Consider the following 21,980-nt stretch of genomic DNA (forward strand, 5'->3'; position numbering starts at 1 on the left):
AACCACAGTTATACTTTTCCATGCCCAAGTAACCTATCCGATGATCGGATCGATAACGGGTCGTTGGCACTGGACACCGCGGTGCCTCGGGCCGTCATACCATGGGACGCAAAACGTCAACCATGTATGCAGTCAGTATGGCTAAAAAGCCATGATATCACATAATCGGGAATAAAAGCCATGAATACGGGCATAAAAGCCATGAATACGGGTATAAAGCCTTTCGCAGTACTACTAAAACAATACCCTATTGGCATGCCAAACTATCCAAACCAATCACATTAGGCCTACTAGGGCATTTTGCATTTTTAAGTTTCACATTTTTGAATTTCAAGTTTTGGTGTCACTATTCACTTCATTAGTCAAACAAAAAGTTGACTTTTGCATAGAAAGTAGGTACATTGGCTTTGGCACTTCAAACATACCACATTTTTCATTTAAAACTTGTTGGAAGTGATCACCCTTACCATTTCTAGGCTTAAACCAAGGGAAACAAAATTTTCAGTTTTTGTAACCCAACTTTACTGTTCCATTAAGCACTGTTGCAGTAAGAATTTGAGGAAATGGTAAACATGAAAGTTGTTCCTTATTTTGTCTAGTTGAATTTTCTTTTTCGAATCACTCCATTTGGAGTTTTGTAGCTCAAGTTATGGCCAAAATAAATTTATTGTTCACGTGTACTGTTCCTGCTGAAATTTTGGGTTTTGGCAGATTTTGGTCCAACTTTAGTCAGTTATTTGACCAAGTTAAGTTCATAATTTGGTCTAACTTTCTTCATATGAAATGTTCTCCCATGTATTAGGTTTCCATCGGTTCAAGAATTGCCTAAATCCGAGTTTTCTAGAGAGAGTTATAGCCATCCAAACATTACTGCTCGAATGAAAATTCTGGAAATCTCAGTACAGTAAATTTCACTTTGCTCAATGATTTGATTAGGTTCTGGTCATAATTTGGGGTAGATTTCTTCATGAAAGTTGTTTGTCTATGTCTTAGCTTGTTGTTGTAAAAATTTCAGATCAATTGACCATTTCTACAGTGAGTTATGGCCAAATGAACAGTTACTGTTCATTTGGTCATTCTGCAGGGGCTGTTTGCAGGGTATCCGGATTGGGGCCAACTTTTGGTCCTCTTGCTTTGGTCTTTTGGGCATGGTTTCTTCAGCAAAAATGTGACATTATAAGCCTAGTTTCATGTCCAATTGTCCAAACACCAATTAGACTAACACATCCAAAGTTATGGCTGTCTAAGTGGACTGAAATTGCAGTCACTCTGCTGCTGTCCTTAGGCAGCCTACACATTCACTTGGCCATGCTATATTTCAGTCCAAATTGTGGTCAACTTACGTAAAATGGTCACTAATTGACCATTAAAATGTTCTCTAACAATTTCATAAGCTAAATCCAAGTTTCACTCCCAAACCCTAGTTCATATTCAAGGTTTACTCCCATTTACCTTAGTTAGCACACCAATTCATTATACATGTATATATGTACCTTAAATATCATCTTTAGTCCACTCTAAGTCCATCAAAACAGTCACCCTTATCCCTTCCTTAGGCTGCCGAAATTTCAAGGAGCATATACACATGAGTTTAGTCCATTTAATTTATCATTTCTTAGCAATTTTAAGTTCCTAACATGAAATAAAAGAAACACTTGCATAAATAAGCACTAACCTCTTTAATGGCAGAATTTTCCAAGATTAAACTTCACTTTCCTTCACTTTCTAGGCTGCCAAACACTTCCCCAAGAGGTATGGACAAGTTTTAATGAAAGGTGTCTAGGATTTAGTAGTGAAAATTCATGGGAAATGGAGGAAATGAATGAAAATTTTCATGGAGGGAGGAAGAAGAGAAACTCACGTTTTTGGCTGAAGAGAAGGCAGCTGGTATTTTAATTCCTTTGGCCATGTTTATCTCTTTTATTTGTTTAATTAATAGGTTGTTTAAATATGATTGGTTAGAACTTTTAAATGACATCATAAAGATGTCATAATGGGCCTTTTTCCTCATTTTCTTTTCCTTTCTTCACTACTCATTTTCAATTTAATTTCTAGTAATGTTTATTCATATTTTATGTCATATTAATTATTTACTCAACTGGACAAGTAGGCCAAAAATCACCTCTGAAGGCGAAATGACCAAAATGCCCTCCGTTTGGCTTAACGGGTCAAAATTGCCTGTACCGATTGAAATTTTTTTCTAAATATTTTCTTGGCATTCTAATGCCATAGGAACCTCAATGACCCTTTTTTGGAGTCTCAAAAATTATTTTAAAATTTTTCCCCCTGGTCTAGGGCTCCTCGTTGCGAGAACCGCAACTTCCCTCTGGTTACCCTTCGCTTGGGCACCGGCTCATTTAACTTGGTTATATTTTATTTCTAAAATTTTTACTAAATTTTTCTTATTAATATTTGAGTTAATCATGGTTTCTGACTTTAGTTTAAATATTTTTCCGGACGTTTTAGCTGTCCGGACCGACACCGGTCACCGGAACAGTAGAATGTACGGAGTTGCTACAGTGAGGGTGTTACAAGTGGGAGGAATTCAAGATCAAGTGTAGCTTATGTACTCCTTCAGCAACTCTTGTAAAATGAATGAATAAATGAAATGCACCTAGGAATGCCCTGATTCAATTCTTGGTGGCTCAGAATTGAATTCCTTAGAAAATCCATGATCATACCATATTTATTGCTTATCCATGAATGCATGAGATGTATGGGAATGTATGCTATTATATGATATATGCATGCTAATTGGATAATATGCAAAGTGAGACCTTAATAGTAATTAGAATGACCATAAAATCTTCCAAACAAATGATTAAGTTGGAAATGCTATAATTAAAGTAATTATAACATAGGCCCTCCATTGGAGCAATTATTTTAAGAAATTTTAAATAGTTGCATCAGATGCAATTAATTTAAGAGATTTTCTTAAGAATAATTGTTAAGCATGAGATGTTGTAAATATGTAAATGGTTTAGTGGCCAATATTGGATGTGCCTGAGGACATTAAAATTATTTGCATAATTACTGGCTCAATGGGATCAACTTAACTAATGCAAGATAAGTCAATAATGGATGTACCTGAGATTTTGAGCATTAGGGGCTAGGTAAAGGATTGAACCTCACATGAGATGTGATGGGCAAGGAGTTGCTCACTTATAGTTTATTGTAATTCCAATAATGGATGTACCTGAGGATGATCAATAGAATTATAAGAATTCAATCACCCACTAGAAATCCATCCAACTAGGATTTCCGTTTTCTATTTTGGAAGTGTAGGATTCACTAAGTTAGTGGGAGGACCAATTTGATTAAAATACCATAATCATTTTGGTTAATTACATGATACATTTACTAATTAATCTGGTTATTTTTTGCAGTTAATTTCTTGATAAAAATGAGCACAAAACAACCACCACCATCCAATATCCTTGCAAGCATACTTGATCACAATAGGTTGACAGGACATGCTGGTTATTGCCCAAAAGAATATGCCAGGCAATAAAGGAAAAGAGGTAGCTTTGGTTACATCTTCTTCTGCTGGAAAGTCCAACAAGAAGAAGGGCAATAAGAAAAAGAAACCTCAGATTCCTGGTCCTTCCAAGAAAATAGCTAAACAGAAAAGGAAAACATAGCTGATGGAGGCAAAGGAAAGTGTTTCCACTGCCAAAAGGATGGGCACTGGAAAAGGAACTGCCCAGAGTATCTTGCTTCTCTGAAGGACAGAAGGATACACCTTCGGAAGTTATGTCCATATCTTATTATTTAGATTCTGATGATACTCATAGTTCATCTACAGCTTGGGTTTTAGATATCGTGCGCTTCTCACATTTCTAATGATATGCAGAACTAGCAAACAAGAGTACTATGCTCTCAAGATATTAGAGTCCGGATTGGCAATGGCTCAACTGTTGAAGCTTTAGCCATAGGATCTAAATCTTTTTACATGTTTGGACATGTTTTGTGTTTGGATAATATTTTATATGTACCTGATGCTTTTAAGAACATCATTTCTATATCTAGTTTGACTAAAAATGGCTATGAATTTTAGTTCACATATGATGTTTGCAATATTTATTTTCGAAATAAATATGTTGGTTCAGGTTATATGAATGATGGTCTTTGTTATTTGGATAATAATGACAAACACAAATTGAATGCAAGTGATCTAAAAGAATGCAATGTCATGGTGAAAACCAACTCAAGTTCAAAATATATTTGGCACTTAAGGTTATGTCATGTTGCAGAAGATAGGATTGCAAAACTAGAGAAAATGGGGATTTTATCCTCATTGGGCTCTGAGCCTACTCCAACTTGTGAATCTTGCCTTCAGGGCAAAATGACTAGATCACCCTTTGTTGGACAAAGGCTAAGAGCTGAAAATATTTTGGAGCTAATACATAGTGATGTATGTGGTCCATTTAAAGAAATGTCTAGCGGGGGTTTTCATTATTTTATTACCTTTACTGATGATAAATCAAGGTTTGGATATTTGCATTTGATGAAATACAAATATGAATCTTTTAAAAAGTTCAAAGAATTTAAATCTGAAGTAGAAAATCAAACAGGAAAGAGTATTAAAGCTTTTCGATCAGATCGTGGAGGTGAATATTTGAGTACTGAATTTGATGAATACTTGAGAGAGCATGGCATTGTTTCTCAGCTGACTCCTCCAGGAATGCCACAACTGAATGGTGTATCTGAAAGGAGAAATCGTACCCTATTGGATATGGTACGTAGTATGATGAGCTATACTGATATGCCAATCTTCTTTTGGGGATTTGCATTAGAATCAGCTTTGTAAATCCTGAATAGGATTCCATCAAAATCAGTTTCTTCCACACCTTATGAGAAATGGCATGGAAGAAAATCAAGTCTTAAGCATGTTAAGATTTGGGGTTGTCCAGCTTATATCAAAAAGCTGAACACTGATAAATTGGAGACCAGATCAGAAAAAGGTCGATTTGTTGGATATCCAAAAGATAGTTTTGGATATTATTTTTATTTGCCTACTTCACAAAAGGTTGTGATAAGTAGAGATGCCACATTTCTTGAATAACAGTTTGTTCAAGAAGGAGGCAAAGGAAGGCAAATAGAGTTAGAATTGGAGAATTCTGACCAACCAACAGATCAGATGGATATAGATCCATTTAGTCAACCTATACCTGTTGATGAAACATCTACAGCTGTTCCTCGTAGAACAACCAGGTTATTTCACCCACCAGTGAGATATGGTTTTCTTCATGAAGAAGAACAAGAGTTATCTACTCATGAAGAAGTAGATCAAGGAGATGATCCACTTACTTATGAAGAAGCTATATCAGATATAGACTCTTCAAAATGGATTGATGCTATGAAATCCGAGATTAATTCCATGTATAAGAATCAAGTTTGGGATCTTGTTGACCCACCTGAACGTATTGTACCTATAGGGAACAAATGGGTTTTCAAAAAGAAAATTGGTTCTGATGGAAAGGTAGAGACCTATAAAGCAAGGCTAGTAGCGAAAGGGTTTCACCAAAGGCAAGGAATCGACTATGAGGAGACTTTCTCGCCTGTTGCCATGCTTAAATCAATTAGGATTTTATTAGCAATAGCTGCATACTATGATTATGAGATTTGGCAGATGGATGTCAAAACAGCTTTTTCTCAATGGATACATTAAAGAAAACATTTTCATGGAACAACCTAGGGGTTTTGAACCCCAAGATGGTTCCAAGGTATGCAAGCTAAAGCGATCCATTTATGGGTTGAAACAAGCTTCGAGGAGTTGGAACATCCGTTTTGATGAAGCAATTAAATCCTTTGGTTTTATAAAAAATGAGGATGAGCCATGTGTATATAAGAAGGTTAACAGTGCTATCACTTTCCTTGTCTTATATGTGGATGACATACTGTTGATGGGTAATGACATAGGTATGTTGACGACTATAAAGGTATGGTTGTCAAATACATTCTCCATGAAAGACTTAGGGGAGGCAACCTATATTCTTGGGATTCGCATCTATAGAGATAGAGCGAAAAGAATAATTGGTTTATCCCAAAGTCTATACTTGGAAAAGGTGTTAAAGAGGTTTAACATGCTTGATTCGAAGAGAGGATTGTTACCAGTGAGACATGGTATCCACCTTTCTAAAGAGATGTCTCCAAAGACACCTGAAGAAAGAGATAAGATGGTCAGGATTCCATATGCTTCGGCTATTGGAAGTTTAATGTATGCAATGTTGTGTACTAGGTTGGATATCGCATATGCTGTTAGTTTGACTAGCAGGTATCAATCCAATCCAGGTTTGGAACATCGATAGTCACAAGAATATCCTTAAGTACTTGAGAAGAACTAAGGATTTATTCTTGATTTATGGAGGTGGAGACTTGCAATTGGATGGTTATACTGATTCTGTTTTCCAATCAGATATCGATGATAGAAAGTCTACCTCTGGATATGTGTTCATTTGTAATGGAGGTGCAGTCAGTTGGAAGAGTTCCAAACAGAGAGCACATCGCAGATTCCACTACAGAGGCTAAGTATATTCTCGCATCGATGTCGCAAAGGAAGCTATTTGCATAAAGAAGTTCGTGACAGAACTTACAGTAGTTCCTTCCATTGAGTCAGCAGTTCCACTACACTGTGACAACAATAGAGCAGTCATACAGGCTAAGGAACTAAGGTCTCACCCAAAATCCAAACACATAGAAAGGCACTACCACATTATCAGAGATATAGTTGGGCAAGGCGATATAGCCATGTAGAAAAATAACATCAGCTGAAAATCTAGCTGATCCATTCACTAAGTTTTTGTCACAAGCTCAGTTAGACTGACATCTTGAGAAGATGGGTCTAAGGTATTGTAATGAATGGCTCTAGTGCTAGTGGGAGATTGTTAGTAGTATGCCCTAGAGCATATCATTTAGTATGTATCTTGTACATATTTTATTAATAAAAGGCATTTCCACTTTTCCATTTACATAATATATTTATGTGTAATAGAAAAGGTCCATTGACATTTTGTTAGAAATATTATTCTTAAGTTGTTAAGAATATGAGTGACAATATTTCTAGCACAAAGTATCATAAATAGGTTCACAATCGAGGATACTTCATAATAAGGACATGACTTATCCAGAAAGATTGTGTTCATGTTTGTTCCCAAGTTATTTATATGAGGTATAAATAAGATGGAATGATGAGTCTCATGCCATATAACAAACATGATAGGCACTTATAAATGATAAATAGGCCGAACCAGTGACACTTATGACAAGCAAATGGAGTTTAGTTGTAACATCCTCCCGGTAGCAATTCCGCACAGTCTATTGTTCCGGTGACCGGTGTCGGTCCGGATAGCTAGAACGTCCGGAAAAATATTTAAACTAAAGCGAGAAACCATAAATAACTCAAATATTGACAAGAAAAATTTAGTAAAAATTTTAGAAATAAAATACAACCAAGTTAAATGAGCCGGTGCCCAAGCGAAGGGTAACCAGAGGGAAGTTGCGGTTCTCGCAACGAGGAGCCCTAGACCCGGGGGAAAAGTTTTAAAATAATTTTTGAGACTCCAGAGAAGGGTCATTGAGGTTCCTATGGCATTAGAATGCCAAGAAAATATTTAGAAAAATTTTTCAATCGGTACAGACAATTTTGACCCGTTAAGCCAAACGGAGGGCATTTTGGTCATTTCGCCTTCAGAGGTGATTTTTGGCCGACTTGTCCAGTTAAGTAAATAATTAATATGACATAAAATATGAATAAACATTACTAAAAATGAAATTGGAAATGAGTAGTGGATAAAAGAAAAGGAAAATGAAATAAAAAGCAATTTATGACATCTTGATGATGTCATTTAAAAGGCATAACCAATCACAATTAAGTAACCATTTGACTAATTAATAAAAGAGATAAATAAAGACCAAGGAAGACCAAAAACAAGCAGCCATCTTCTTCTTCAAAACGTGATCCTCTCCTCCATAACCGTCCATGGAAGTTTTCTTTAATTACTTCCATTTTCCCATGAATTTGCACTATAAAACCCTAAGTCCCTTCACTAAAAACTTGTCTCTACCTCTTGGGAAGTGTTTGGCAGCCTAGAAAAGGAAGGAAAGTGAAGTTTTAGCTTGGAGAAATCTGCCCTACAAGAGGTTAAAGTGAGGTTAGTGCCTACTTATATATATACTTCTTTGATTCCATGTTAGAAGCTTGAAATAAGTGAGAAATTGTAAATTAAATGAATAAAAGTTAAGTGTATGCATCCCTTGAATTTTCAGCAGCCCTAGGAAGGAATGAGTTTGATTGTATTAATGGACTTAGAGTGAATTGGAGATTATGTTTAAAGTGTATACATATATATATACAAAGAATGAAAGAGTTAACTAAAGAAATTGTGAAAACCATGACTTTGAGCTAGGGTTTAGGAGTGAAAATTTTACTTTGCTTATGAAATTGCTAAAGAACATTCTAATGGTCAATTAGTGACCATTTAAGGTAAGTTGACCATAATTAGGAGTGAATTATTGCATGGCAAAGTGGAATGGGCAGGCTGCCCAATGAGTACAAAGAGGTGGTGAGATTTCAGTCCACTTGGACTGCCATATCTTTGGCTGTGTAGGTTCAATTGGTGTTTGGCCAATTGGACATGAAACTAGGCTTATAATGGCACATTTTTTCTGAAGAAACCATGCCCAAAAGACCAAATCAAGAGGACCAAAAGTTAGCCCCAATCCGGATACCCTGCAAACAGCCCTTGCAGAATGACCAAATGAACAGTATTCATTTGGCCATAACTCACTGTAGAGTGGTCAAATTGACCTGAAATTTTTACAGCAACAAGATAGGATATATAAAAACAACTTTCATGAAGAAACCTACCCCAAATTATGCCATTAACCCATTCAAATTATTGGGCAAAGTTAAGTTATCAAACCTGCAACTCTGCAGATTTTCACTTGAGCAGTAATGTTTGGATGGCTATAACTCTCTCTAGAAAACTCAGATTTAGGCGATTCTTGAACCGATGGAAACCTAAGGCATGGTAGAACATTTCATATGAAGAAAGTTAGACCAAATTATGAACTTAACTTGGTCAAATTACTAACCAAAGTTGGACCAAAATCTGCCAAAACCCAAAATTTCAGCAGGAACAGTACCCGTGAACAGTAAACTTATTTTGGCCATAACTTGAGATACAAAACTCCAAATGGAGTGATTCAAAAAAAGAAATTCAACTAGACAAAATAAGGAACAACTTTCATGTTTACCATTTCCTCAAATTCCCACTATAACAGTGCTTAATGGAATAGTAAAGTTAAGCTTCAAAAACTGAAAATTTTGTTTCCCTTGGTTTAAGCCTAGAAATGGTAATGGTGATCACTTCCAACAAGTTTTAAATGAAAAATGTGGTATGTTTGAAGTGCCAAAGTCAATGTACCTACTTTCTATGCAAAAGTCAACTTTCTTGTTGACCAATGAAATGAATAGTGACACCAAAAGTTGAAATTCAAAGATTGAAGAATTTTAAAGTATCAAATGCCCCAGTATACCTAACAAGATTGGTTTGGATAGTTTGGCATGCCAATAGGGTATTGTTTTAGCAGTGCTGCGAAAGGCTTTATGCCTGTATTCATGGCTTTATGCCCATATTCATGGCTTTTATGCCCGTATTCATGGCTTTTATGCCCGATTATGTGATATCATGGCTTTTTAGCCATACTGACTGCATACGTGGTAGACGTTCTGCGTCCCATGGTATGACGGCCTGAGGCACCGCGGTGTCCAGTGCCAACGACCCGTTATCGATCCGATCATCCAAAGATAGGTTACTTGGGCATGGAAAAATATAACTGTAATTGAACTGATTGTTAAAGAAAATATGAAAATTAAATATCAGGAATGATTATGATAGAATACAAAGAAACTCAAGATCATGAAGAAAATAATTAACAAAAGGCATGAAGAAGTTAATATCATAAAACGTAATTAGCCCTCGACTAAACATTAAGTTGGTAATTATTCAGTTCTTATGAACACAATGGCTAAGAAATTATGATTTTTATTTGCATATTATCTTTTCTTGTATTATTGGCACCACTAAGCTTTATGCTTAGCGCGTCGCTTTTGCAACGTGTAAGTACTGAAGATTTGGACAGAGGGCTCAGTAGACCACAGATTGAGTAAGGCCGTTCACAGTTCTGCATAGTGTCTGTGTCACCTCACCGTCTGCAGTGCATTGGTAGGACACTATGTGTCATTTTGGTATTTTGTAATTGATTTTATTTTCTCATGTGTAAATGAACTTATGAAATGAAATTTGATGTTCATGTAAATAATGAGAATTGTGTTTGTAAATGGAAAAAGTGAATGTATATCTGTAATTTATATATGATTATCACATGTGATGAATGATTGAGAAATGAATGGTTGAAAAATGTTGAGATTTTGATAAATGGAATTGAGATGATTGAATATGAATATAGAAAGTGTTTTTCACAGGTTCCGAAGAACGGTTTTCTCCATTTTTAGCCGGTATTCTGCAAGATTTTCTTTAAAATTTTTGGAACCTTAAATAAATAAAAATTTCGATAAATGGCTTAAAATGAATTATATTTCACAAGTTATATTCAAAATTATGATAAAAATTAATTAAGAAAAAATAGAGTGCTCCGGCACACTGAGTGGCATTGCTTGCTCGGCTACACTGTAGTCGGGTAAGGGGTGTCACATTACTCTTGTCAATATTTTGTCATAAATCATATCAGTGCATATAATCTTTAAACCTGAGATAACACAGTTATCTTGTATATAGATAGTTTGAGTTTGATACTGCTTTCATACTTGTACTATGTATGGGTATATGGGCATGTGTTGGCTCCTACTAGTTATATATGGAGGTAGGTGTTGATCAAGATGGAATCTGTTCCTCTAAGTAAATAGAGATAAAATCCTATGTTCGTTTAATTGTTCTTGATGTTTCAAGTTCCTGGCCAGGACAGATAGATTTATTCAGAAAAGAGTTTATGATGAGAAAATCTTTTTAATCAAGAACTGGAATTAAAAGAGAACATAATATTCATAGCAAATGGAGTTTGACATAAACCATGACTCCAGCTTGAGTTGGGATTTTGTAACAGAGAGATTCTAGTGCATGGTAACATATGATTATAGGTTCATTTAAGGTAAACCTTATTACTAATTGGGTGGCCATGGCATGCTATGCTAGGTGTTAACCATGGTCTATGAGGTGCATAAAATGATTTAGAGGAATCATTTATGGTAAGAAAGAGTTCTGATGATATTAAGAGTTGATATCATGTCTCATTGCCAATTAGTGATGAGCTTAGTAAGTCACACATATACACAAGTTATCACCTATTTAAATATGATTTAATTAATTAATTAAAGAGTTTAATTGATTAATTAAATAGGTTTGGTTTGCAATTAAATTGCAAAGTCCCTTGCATGACTTGAAACCAAATCTAGATTATTGGATGTGTAGTATAAACTAAATTTATATTTAAAGTGTTTAAATATGAATTTAATTAATGAGAAATTAATTAATAGAGATTAATTAATTAATTTATATTTGATATAAATTAATTAGAAGAAGAAAAATAATTATTTTGGGTTAAGAACTCACAATTAAGACACAGGGGCATTTTGGTCATTTCACAGTGTGACACGTGAGACCATGAGATGGTGACACATGGGATTACACATAAGCTTGCCAAATGTTTTTTAATCATGTAAGATTATTAAAATCAAGATTAAATATAGGTTTGACACTTGGCACAATGTGATTGGGTCACTTAAACCTAGAGCTAATCAAAGGGTGACATGTGGCAAGGGTTTAATGTGTTAACCTAACTATTTAAGTGTGGTTATGAAAAAAAAAATTAACCAACAGCCACTCCTCTCCTTTGTCACGCCAACTTGAGGCTTTTCATCTATTCTTCTTCATCTCTCATCAATTCAAAGAGATTAGCCATCAATCTCTTGAATTAAGAACGCTAGAAATTGTTTCTAGTGTCCTGTTTACATCTCTAATCTCTTAAAAGGCAGAACTTGTTTTTCTAATTAATAAAAAAAAGCTTTAAAAGCTATTCAAGGGCTGCGATAGGAGTTCTTGGTGTGGACAAGCTCGAGGGACAACATCTGGTATCCTAAAGATGAATCTCAAAGGCGCAGACACGCTGCAGTGCATCAAGAGGTTAGTGTAATCGTTCTTGATTTAATCTAGGGTTCTAAAATTAATCTGATTAATTTTAAAATCTTAAAGGGCAAATACAGATCCCAAAACATATAAAAAGAGTTTTAATATGTTGTTTATCATTAAAATCAAATAGATAAAAATAAATCTTGCATGATGCATGTGACCCTAGGTGAAAATTTTTGAATTAAATGGTATAAACTTGTGTTTTTTCACGCTTCCGTTCCTTCAGATTTACAGTACTCTGACTTCTAGGTGTACTACCCCTACCTCTACCTCTGCCTCAACTAAGTGATGGTGAACTCTTTGGGGTAGAAACTTGGGTTGATCCCTTTGATGTAGTAAATGATCCAGAACGACATGGATTTACACAATCCCTAGCAAAATGACCAGTCTCTCCATAATTAAAACATGCTCCTACGGCTCTATAACATACCCCACTATGTGGTTTACCAAAAGTTTCACAAAGTTGATCTGACAGCGCATTTCTGGGTTTCTATTGAGTTTGCTGATCGGATCGAGGTGGTTTCTGTCCAGAAGATCTATCTCTATCGGACTTCTTACTACCTCGGTTGTATCCCCCAAAGTTTTTCCTCTTCCCATTAAGACCACTAGAACTCTGTTCTATTGACTTTCCCTCTTTTTCTGTCTTCTCTGATTTCTTTTTCTCAGGAGCCGCTTAAGATTCAATTCTTTCTAATTCTAGTGCTTGAGAAATAAGTTCAGAGAAGTTGTTATGTTTGAATCTGAACACTTGTAATCTGATACTAGGCTTTAAGCCGGTTTCAAACCTCTTACATCTCTCCCTACTGGTAGAAAGTAGACTTACTGCATAATGGCTTAGGCGGGAAAATTTCCTTTAATATTCAGCCACTGATCTACTCCCCTGTTTCAGACTTAGGAACTCTTGTAGCTTCTGGTCTACATAAGCATCGGGGACATATTTTTGTCTGAATTCCCTGAAAAAGTCATTCCATGTTAGCACTGCAGGTTCTACCAGACTGTGGGGGAAGGTTTTCCACCAGTCATAAGCATCCCCCTGTAGCAAAGATACTGACTATTCAAATATGAGCTCCTCCGTGTAATGCAGTTTCTTAAATACCCTATCCATCCTCTCTAACCACTATTCTGCCTCTAGAGGATCTACTGTCCCCTTGAACTCTGTAGCCCCATATTTCATCAATCTAGCAGAAGACTGTGGTTGTACCATTGATGTCTGTATTGGGACTTGAGTAGGCACATTACCAACCATTTGTTGGAACATTGCAGCCATCTGCTGAGTGAACTGAGCAGGAAACTGCGGTACTGCGGGGGCTGGTGCTACTGAACCACTGACATTGTGTAGGGCTGGGGCATCCCCTTGCACCTCAGCCTCTATAGATTGATCGACTGAACGATCACGCACTTCCATAGTCAATTCAAGGATCTTAGACCTCCTTAACAAATAACACAAGGAGATTTCCTCCCGTTAGTGCATATTTATAATGTAACGTACTGTATGTATCAAATAATGATATTGAGCAGTTGTACTATGAAGAAAGAATATTCAAATAACATGTGAAAACAGAATTTAAAAACTAGCTCTGATACCACTAAAACATGTCACACCCTACCCCTCTGTAAGGCATGACATGATCCCGTAGTATACCTAATGAATTACTAACTTCATCTACTGATAACCCATTAAATACACTACAAGGGATTTTAAAATTTTTCTTACTTCTTTTTACAGTGGTGAGCACTATTTACAGGTGTTAAAAATTTTTTTGAACTTAAGTGAAAGAGCTAACACATTTGAATTATTAATAATTTCTGTAAAAATTTTGGCAGAGTGCCATCTGTATTTTGGACAAAATAGTTCTTCAAAAACCTGTAAAAAGCACTTCAATTTTTTTTTCAATCTCAAACTCCAACATAATTCAACACAATACGTTTTTCAACTCAAATCCACAATAATTTTTCAAAAACTGAGATTAAAGAAATACAGTACAAATTTTACAAGTCAAAATAACTCATCATTTACTTTACAACTTCAATGTGCAATTTTAATTTACAATTGCTCAAAACCAAGAACAATATATACATACGGTACACATATATTACAGTACAAAATGCAAAATGTGGTATACTCAATATACCCGATGATCTCTCAGTATAGTACTAGCAGCCTAGTCTGCTGCCTTGTCAGTCTGTCTACCTGCTACAGCAATGAAAAGTTATCGCTGAGTAAAATTTACTCAGTGGTGCACAATAACAATTTGAAATGCGATACATAAATCTTTTATTTACAATTCACAAATCAAATAGTTCACAATTCCATTTCACAATTTAAAAAGTTCATATAACATAAATTTGATCAAATAACTGAGTAACACAATTTTGCCAATCAATAACACAATTTGATCAAATAACTGAATAATACAGTTTTTCCAATCAATAACACCATTTGATCAAATAACTGAAGAATACAGTGTTGCTAATCAATATCACAATTTAGTCCATGACACAATTTTTTTCGCATATGCCGTGTCGTACACCACGACAAGACACACTCACCCCAATAATCGAAATCAATGAGGGAGGAAGCTAGCTAAATAATGAGTACTCATCCACACTCACCTCAGACTGGGAAGTCAAAGAGGGAGGAACATAATCACACTCACCCCAGACTGATAAGTCAAGGAGAGAGGAATATATTAACAGTGTCATGCCAAGTGTGAATCAAAACAATTTCAAATCACAATATTTCATACAAACCATAAATAACATTTTATCTCAAAATTTCCATTTGCAAAGTTGGCAACACAATAAGTTTCAAATAAAATTCCCAAAACCAAAGCAATAAAAAATTATTCATAACTCATTTCTCCAAATAAATTTGCTAGTAAAAGCAGTAAATATCAAAATTATTGTGCACAAACACAATTTAAAACAATAACATATAAATAATCGTAATTTATTTCAATTGAAAAATTCAAAAGAAATACTTATTGTGCACAAACACAATTTAAAACAATAACATATAAATAATCATAATTTATTTCAATTGAAAAATTCAAAAGAAATACTTATTGTGCACAAACATAATTTAAAACAATAACTTACAAATAATCATAATTTATTTCAATTGAAAAATTCAAAAGAAATAAATATTGTGCACAAACCTCTGATAACTGTCTCTTGGCTCTGACTCAGTGTTTCCTTCCCTTCCCTGAGTCTTTGCTAACTGAGAAATACAATTTGAAGTGTTTCAATACTCATTTAAACTGTCTCTAACTATAATGCTTGATAATTAATTCACTGAATTTTATTATTTCCTTAGTCAACCTAAGATGTCGACCCTCGATGTGTTCTAGGTAAATTAGGTTTTAATGTTAGTAATATGTCACATTCAATAGTCTTTTAGGATTGGTACATGTTACCAAATTTATTTCCATGTATCTTGCATTTTCTTGCAATTTGCTAGATTCCGGGATACTAGTTTGACCTTGTCGGACGACCTAGCTCCCTCGGTTTTCGGGTTTTGGTCAAAACTACAAACTTGTAGATCTATGTCTTATTACACGCGGGGAAAAATTTCAGGTCATTATGAGTTATGTAGACCAAGTTATGGTCATTTTACTATTGCTGGTCAAAATGCATCAAAATTGGTCACTTTAGGTCACTTTAGGTCAATTTTGGTTCGGCCAGTTTTTGGACCCGAACTTGTGCAAGCTGTTTGACTTGCTTATGGTCATTTCTGGGCTTTGGTGTCTTCATAAGACTTGTAGATATGGGTCTTAGCTATTCATGGTCAAAATTTCAGGTCAATTGGACCTGTTTTGAGTGAGTTATGGCCTAAAAACTAACTTCTGCCCAAATGGTCAATTTTCAGGCCTTATTTGCACTTAATCCGGATTTGGTCATTTTTCAAGCTACCTTGCAAGCAGAATTTTAGCAAGCTTCCTTCATAAAAGTTGGCACATTTTGTGCCAAGTTTCACCTCCAATTGGTCTCATACCAATTGGAGCTACACACATAAGGTTCTAGACCTAAAACACAAACTGCCCTGTTGCATTTTATTCATACTCATTAAAGATCACCTTTAACCCTTACCAAACTTCATCTTTATGCCATTTCTGGTTTGTACCCTAACCTAAACATATTTCACAACATTTTACTGATCATTTTGGCAGCTTACAATCACATTCAACATGCCCCAAAAAGAGTAGAATTAGTCAAACTCATTTACAACAATTTAATCACCTATTCATGCTCATTTACATGTCCAACTTCACACCATCACACATATACCCAAAATGCCATAACAACTAACACAATTCAACATTAATATTCCATAATCCAAACATGAAATAACATCCTTATGGTTCACCCAACCAGGCTGCCGATTCATGCATTACATTCCCATAATTTCCAAGCATTTAAATTTCAATACACATTCACATATACTAAGTATACATCACCCACATAAATTCCTACACACATAAACACTTTATCAACCCTTTAATCTACCATTTACAAGAAAGAATAAACTACCCTTAAGGAGTTTCCATGGCTGCCAAAAATAAACATCTCCCTTAGAACATCAAACTCCAAAATTCTTTCCACAATTCAAGTACCCATAATCTCCTCACAAACTTTAATGAAGCAATAAACTTACCACTTTGGAAACTCTTCAAAACCTCTCCAAAACTTGGTCTTCTTGCTACCTATCTACTGCCCATGGTGTGGTGGTCAAGTTTAATGAAGAAACCTTAACCATTGGGAGCTTGGATCATGGACGCATGGAGGTTGAAGCTTGGACGGCCATGGGAGAGTTTGGGAGCTTTTTGGTTTGGCCAAGGGAGAATTTGAGGAAGAAGATGGCTTTGCAGAAGTTAGTGGAAGATGACAGGTTTTTAATTGATTTACAAAGTGTTAGTGGTCCACTAATGTAGAAATAACATTAGTTTAATCAAAGATTTCATTTTCCCACATTAAGCTTCCCATTTTTGCTATTTATATTAGGTACCACTAATTTAATTTTTCATGATATTTTCCAAGTGTAATATCATATATTTTTAATGAACATTTAGGTCAAAAGACAACTCGGGATGTCAAATGACCACAATGCCCCTGTTCGGGTTGCATTCTTGATTTTTCTGTAACACCAGGTTTTGTCCTTTTTCGATTTCTCACTTTTTTTTTGTACTAATTAATTAATTTTTCTTTGATATTTCTAATGGCATTTATACTTCGATTGATGTCTCTATAAGTCTTAAAAATGTTTTCCAGGGTTCCCTGCAGTCCAAGGCTAGTCAACGGTCCACGCCGTGACTTCCCGGTGCAGTCACCCATCGCTAGGGTTCTCGGCTCGCTTAACTTGGTTACATTTCTTTGCTATTATTTTTCCTTTGTTTTTCTTGTGTTTTCTTTTCTTGTGTTTCATTATTTTATGTCTCCTTACTCATATCGAAGTGTAGTTCTAGGCATCCTAGCTGTCCGGACAACACTGGTCACCGGAACAGTAGAACGCACTACCGAACATAGGGGTGTTACATAAGTTATAGTGATAGAATTGCTCTAGATGAGGGCAAAGATATTACTGTTAATAATTGTCAATGGATATTGTAATCAGAATAGGTTTAGGATATTAGTAGATTCAAGAAAGATAAGATGTTAGAAAACCTAGTCCATGATGTTATAACGTAGTGACTATGTAATGTTCTCGATGTTTGTATTGTAAGCTGCAGATTATAGTACCGACATGGGATTACTGTGTAGAGCTACTTGCTTCCTCGTGGTACACCAAGATACGAATGTTTGTAAGTAGTCTTTGATTTGATATAGTTATGCACGAATAAAGTACTATCACAGGAAATAAATGTGAAAATTTTAGTCAGAAATTTAAAATTTCAGAACTAGCCTATCGAAAGACTACACTTGTAAGGTAGCTGGAGTCAGTGACTCGATTACATTAATGTGAACTACCTGTACCACAGTAATTGCTATAAGCTTAAAGATATCAGTACGACTTATCATCCTCAAACAGATGGACAGTCGAAACGAGTAATTCAGGTAAATTCTAAAACTCATTGAGTTCCTGTAAACAATGAAATGAAATGATAATAATAACTTGTAATATGTGATAAGCCCTCGAGAATATATTGAGAACTTGTATCATTGAATCAGAGGGGAGATGGGATAGATACCTCCCACTAACAAAATTTGTATATAATAATAAGTGTCAAGTTAGCATACAAACGGTACCCTATGAAACACTGTAAGGGAAAAAGTGCAGAACACCAGTACATTGAACTCAGTTGGAAAAAGATATCTAGACATTGATATAGAGTCTTATAATTATTTTGGTATTTTTGTCAGAAAAGAATGATTTAGGTATTTGAAAATATATTTAGAAGTTGTAGTGCTATTCGCTCTAGAAGCAAGAATAGATACCTTTCATTGATGGAGTTTGTGTGTAGTGATATTTATTAAATAAGCATGAAGACACTAAGGTATAAGGTCTTGTATGAGATAAATGCAGAATACCTAGACAAAGGGTAATTTAACAGAGTTGGAATTGGTAAAAGAGACTGAAGGACTAGTAAGGATTCCAGTATGAGAAATCAGAAAACTAATGAATAATAGACTTTCATGAGTAGAAATAATAAAGGCAAAAGAAAGCTATGATGGGAGAGTGAATAAAATTATGAGATAACGATATTCTTAGTTCTTTGAATCCGATGAATTTCGAGGAAGAAATTCCTTTTTAGAGGGGAAGAGTTGTAACACCCTCATTTTCATAGTCCATACATCCTACTGTTCTGATAGCTAATGTCTGCCCCAGAAAGTCAAAATGTCTGGAACTACACTTCAGTGATAGTAAAAAGCATAAAATAATAAAATATATGATGAGAAAAATTAAGGAAAAATGAAAGAGAGAAAATGAAGCTAAGTTAAATGAGCCGGCACCGCAGCGATGGGTGACCGCATCGGGAAGGCTGTTGCCGACCCCAGGACCGTGGGGAACCCTCGGAATTAAATTTCGAAACGTAAGTAAAGGTTTATTGAAATATAATTGACACTAAAATTATCAAAGAAAAAAAATTAATAAATTAGTGCAAAGAAAAAAGAAAAATCAAGAAACAGACAAAAATCAGTGTTACTAAAAAATCGAGAATATAATGTGAAGTGGGCATTTTAGTCATTTGACACCTAGAGTTGCCTTTTGACCTCAATGTCCATTAAAAATAAATGATATTGCACTTAGAAAATGTCATGAAAAATTAAATTGTGATACATTACAAGAATAGTGAAAGAAATAGGGGGTAAACTTAGGATAAATAAAAGTTTAATTATATTAATATATTATGAGTTAGTGGACCACTAAGGGAGTAATTAAACAACTAAATGGACATGTGTAATCCCATAACATTTTCTTCCTCCTCATGACTCACTTTGGCTGAATCCCATTTCCTCCCTAAACCACCATTAACATCCCAAGCAAAAGCTTCATATCCACCATGAATAAGCCATAGTTTTCTCAAGCTCCTTTACTGAAGTTGGTCCACACCTCTTGGGCAGATTATAGGGAAAAAAAAGGAAGAGATTTGGTGAAGTTTTAACAAGCTCCAAAAGTGATAAGAGTCCAAATTGAAGGAACGGAAGCGTGAAAAACACAAGTTTATACCATTGAATTCAAAAATTTTCACCTAGGGTCACATGCATCATGCAAGATTTATTTTTATCTATTTGATTTCAATGATAAACAACATATTAAAACTCTTTTAATATGTTTTTGGATCTGTATTTTCCATTTAAGATTTTAAAATTAATCAGATTAATTTTAGAACTCTGGATTAAATCAAGAACGATTACACTAACCTCTTGATGCACTGCAGCGTGTCTGCGTCTTTGAGATTCGTCTTCAGGACACCAGATGTTGTCTCTCTAGCTTGTCCACACCAAGAACACCTATGGCAGCCCTTGAACAGCTTCTAAAGCTTTTTCTATTAATTAGAAATTTAAGTTCTGCCTTTCAAGAGATTAGAGATGTAAATAGGACACTAGAAACAATTTCTAGCGTTCTTAATTCAAGAGATTGATGGCTAATCTCTTTGAATTGATGAGAGATGAAGAAGAATAGATGAAAAGCCTCAAAGTGGCGTGACAAAGGAGAGGAGTGGCTGCTGGTTACTTTTCTTTTTCATAACAACACTTAAATAGCTAGGTTAACATATTAAACCCTTGCCACATGTCACCCTTTGATTAGCTCTAGGTTTAAGTGACCCAATCACATTGTGCCAAGTGTCAAACCTATATTTAATCTTGATTTTTAATCATCTTACATGATTAAAAAAACATTTGGCAACCTTATGTGTAATTCCATGTGTCACCATCTCATAGTGCCATGTGTCACACTGTGAAATGACCAAAATGCCCCTGTCTCTTAATTTTGAGTTCTTAACCCAAAATAATTATTTCTCTTCTTCTAATTAATTTATATCAAATATAAATTAATTAATTTCTCATTAATTAAATTCATATTTAAACACTTTAAATATAAATTTAATTTATACTACACATCCAATAATATAGATTTGGTTTCAAGTCATGCTAGGGACTTTGCAATTTAATTGCAAACCAAACCTATTTAATTGATCAATTAAACTCTTTAATTAATTAATTAAATCATATTTATATAGGTGATAACTTGTGTATGTGTGTAACTTACTAGGCTCATCACTAATTGGCAATGAGACATGATATCAACTCTTAATATCATCAGAACTCTTTCTTACCATAAATGATTTCTCTAAATCATTTTATGCACCTCATAGACCATGGTTAACACCTAGCATAGCATGCCATGGCCACCCAATTAGTAATAAGGTTTACCTTAAATGAACCTATAATCATATGTTACCATGCACTAGAATCTCTCTGTTACAAAATCCCAACTCAAGCTGGAGTCATGGTTTATGTCAAACTCCATTTGCTATGAATATTATGTTCTCTTTTAATTCAAGTTCTTGATTAAAAAGATTTTCTCATCAGAAACTCTTTTCTAAATAAATCTATCTGTCCTGGCCAGGAACTTGAAACATCAAGAACAATTAAACGAACATAGGATTTTATCTCTATTTACTTAGAGGAACAGATTCCATCTTGATCAATACCTACCTCCATATATAACTAGTAGGAGCCAACACATGCCCATATACCCATACATAGTACAAGTATGAAAGCAGTATCAAACTCAAACTACCTATATACAAGATAACTGTGCTATCTCAGGTCTAAAGATTATATGCACTGATATGATTTATGACAAAACATTAACAAGAGTAAACTCTATGTGCTTGTCATAAGTGTCACTGGTTCGGCCTACTTATCATTTATAAGTGCCTATCATGTTTTTTATATGGCATGAGACTCACCATTCCATCTTATTTATATCTCATATAAATAACTTGGGAACAAACATGAATACAATCTTTCTGGATAAGTCATGTACTTATTATGAAGTATCCTCGATTGTGAACCTATTTATGATACTTTGTGCTAGAAATATTGTCACTCATACTCTTAACAACTTAAGAATAATATTTCTAACAAAATATCAATGGACCTTTTCTATTACACATAAATATATTATGTAAATGGAAAAGTGGAAATGCCTTTTATTAATAAAAATATGTACAAGATACATACTAAGTGATATGCTCTAGGGCATACTACTAACACAAATCCTCTCTCTTGCATGAGTAAACCTTGGGTTTAGGTTGAGGTGAG

Source organism: Hevea brasiliensis, chromosome 7 (assembly GCF_030052815.1).
Source record: "Hevea brasiliensis isolate MT/VB/25A 57/8 chromosome 7, ASM3005281v1, whole genome shotgun sequence".
NCBI classification, from domain to species: Eukaryota; Viridiplantae; Streptophyta; class Magnoliopsida; order Malpighiales; family Euphorbiaceae; genus Hevea; species Hevea brasiliensis.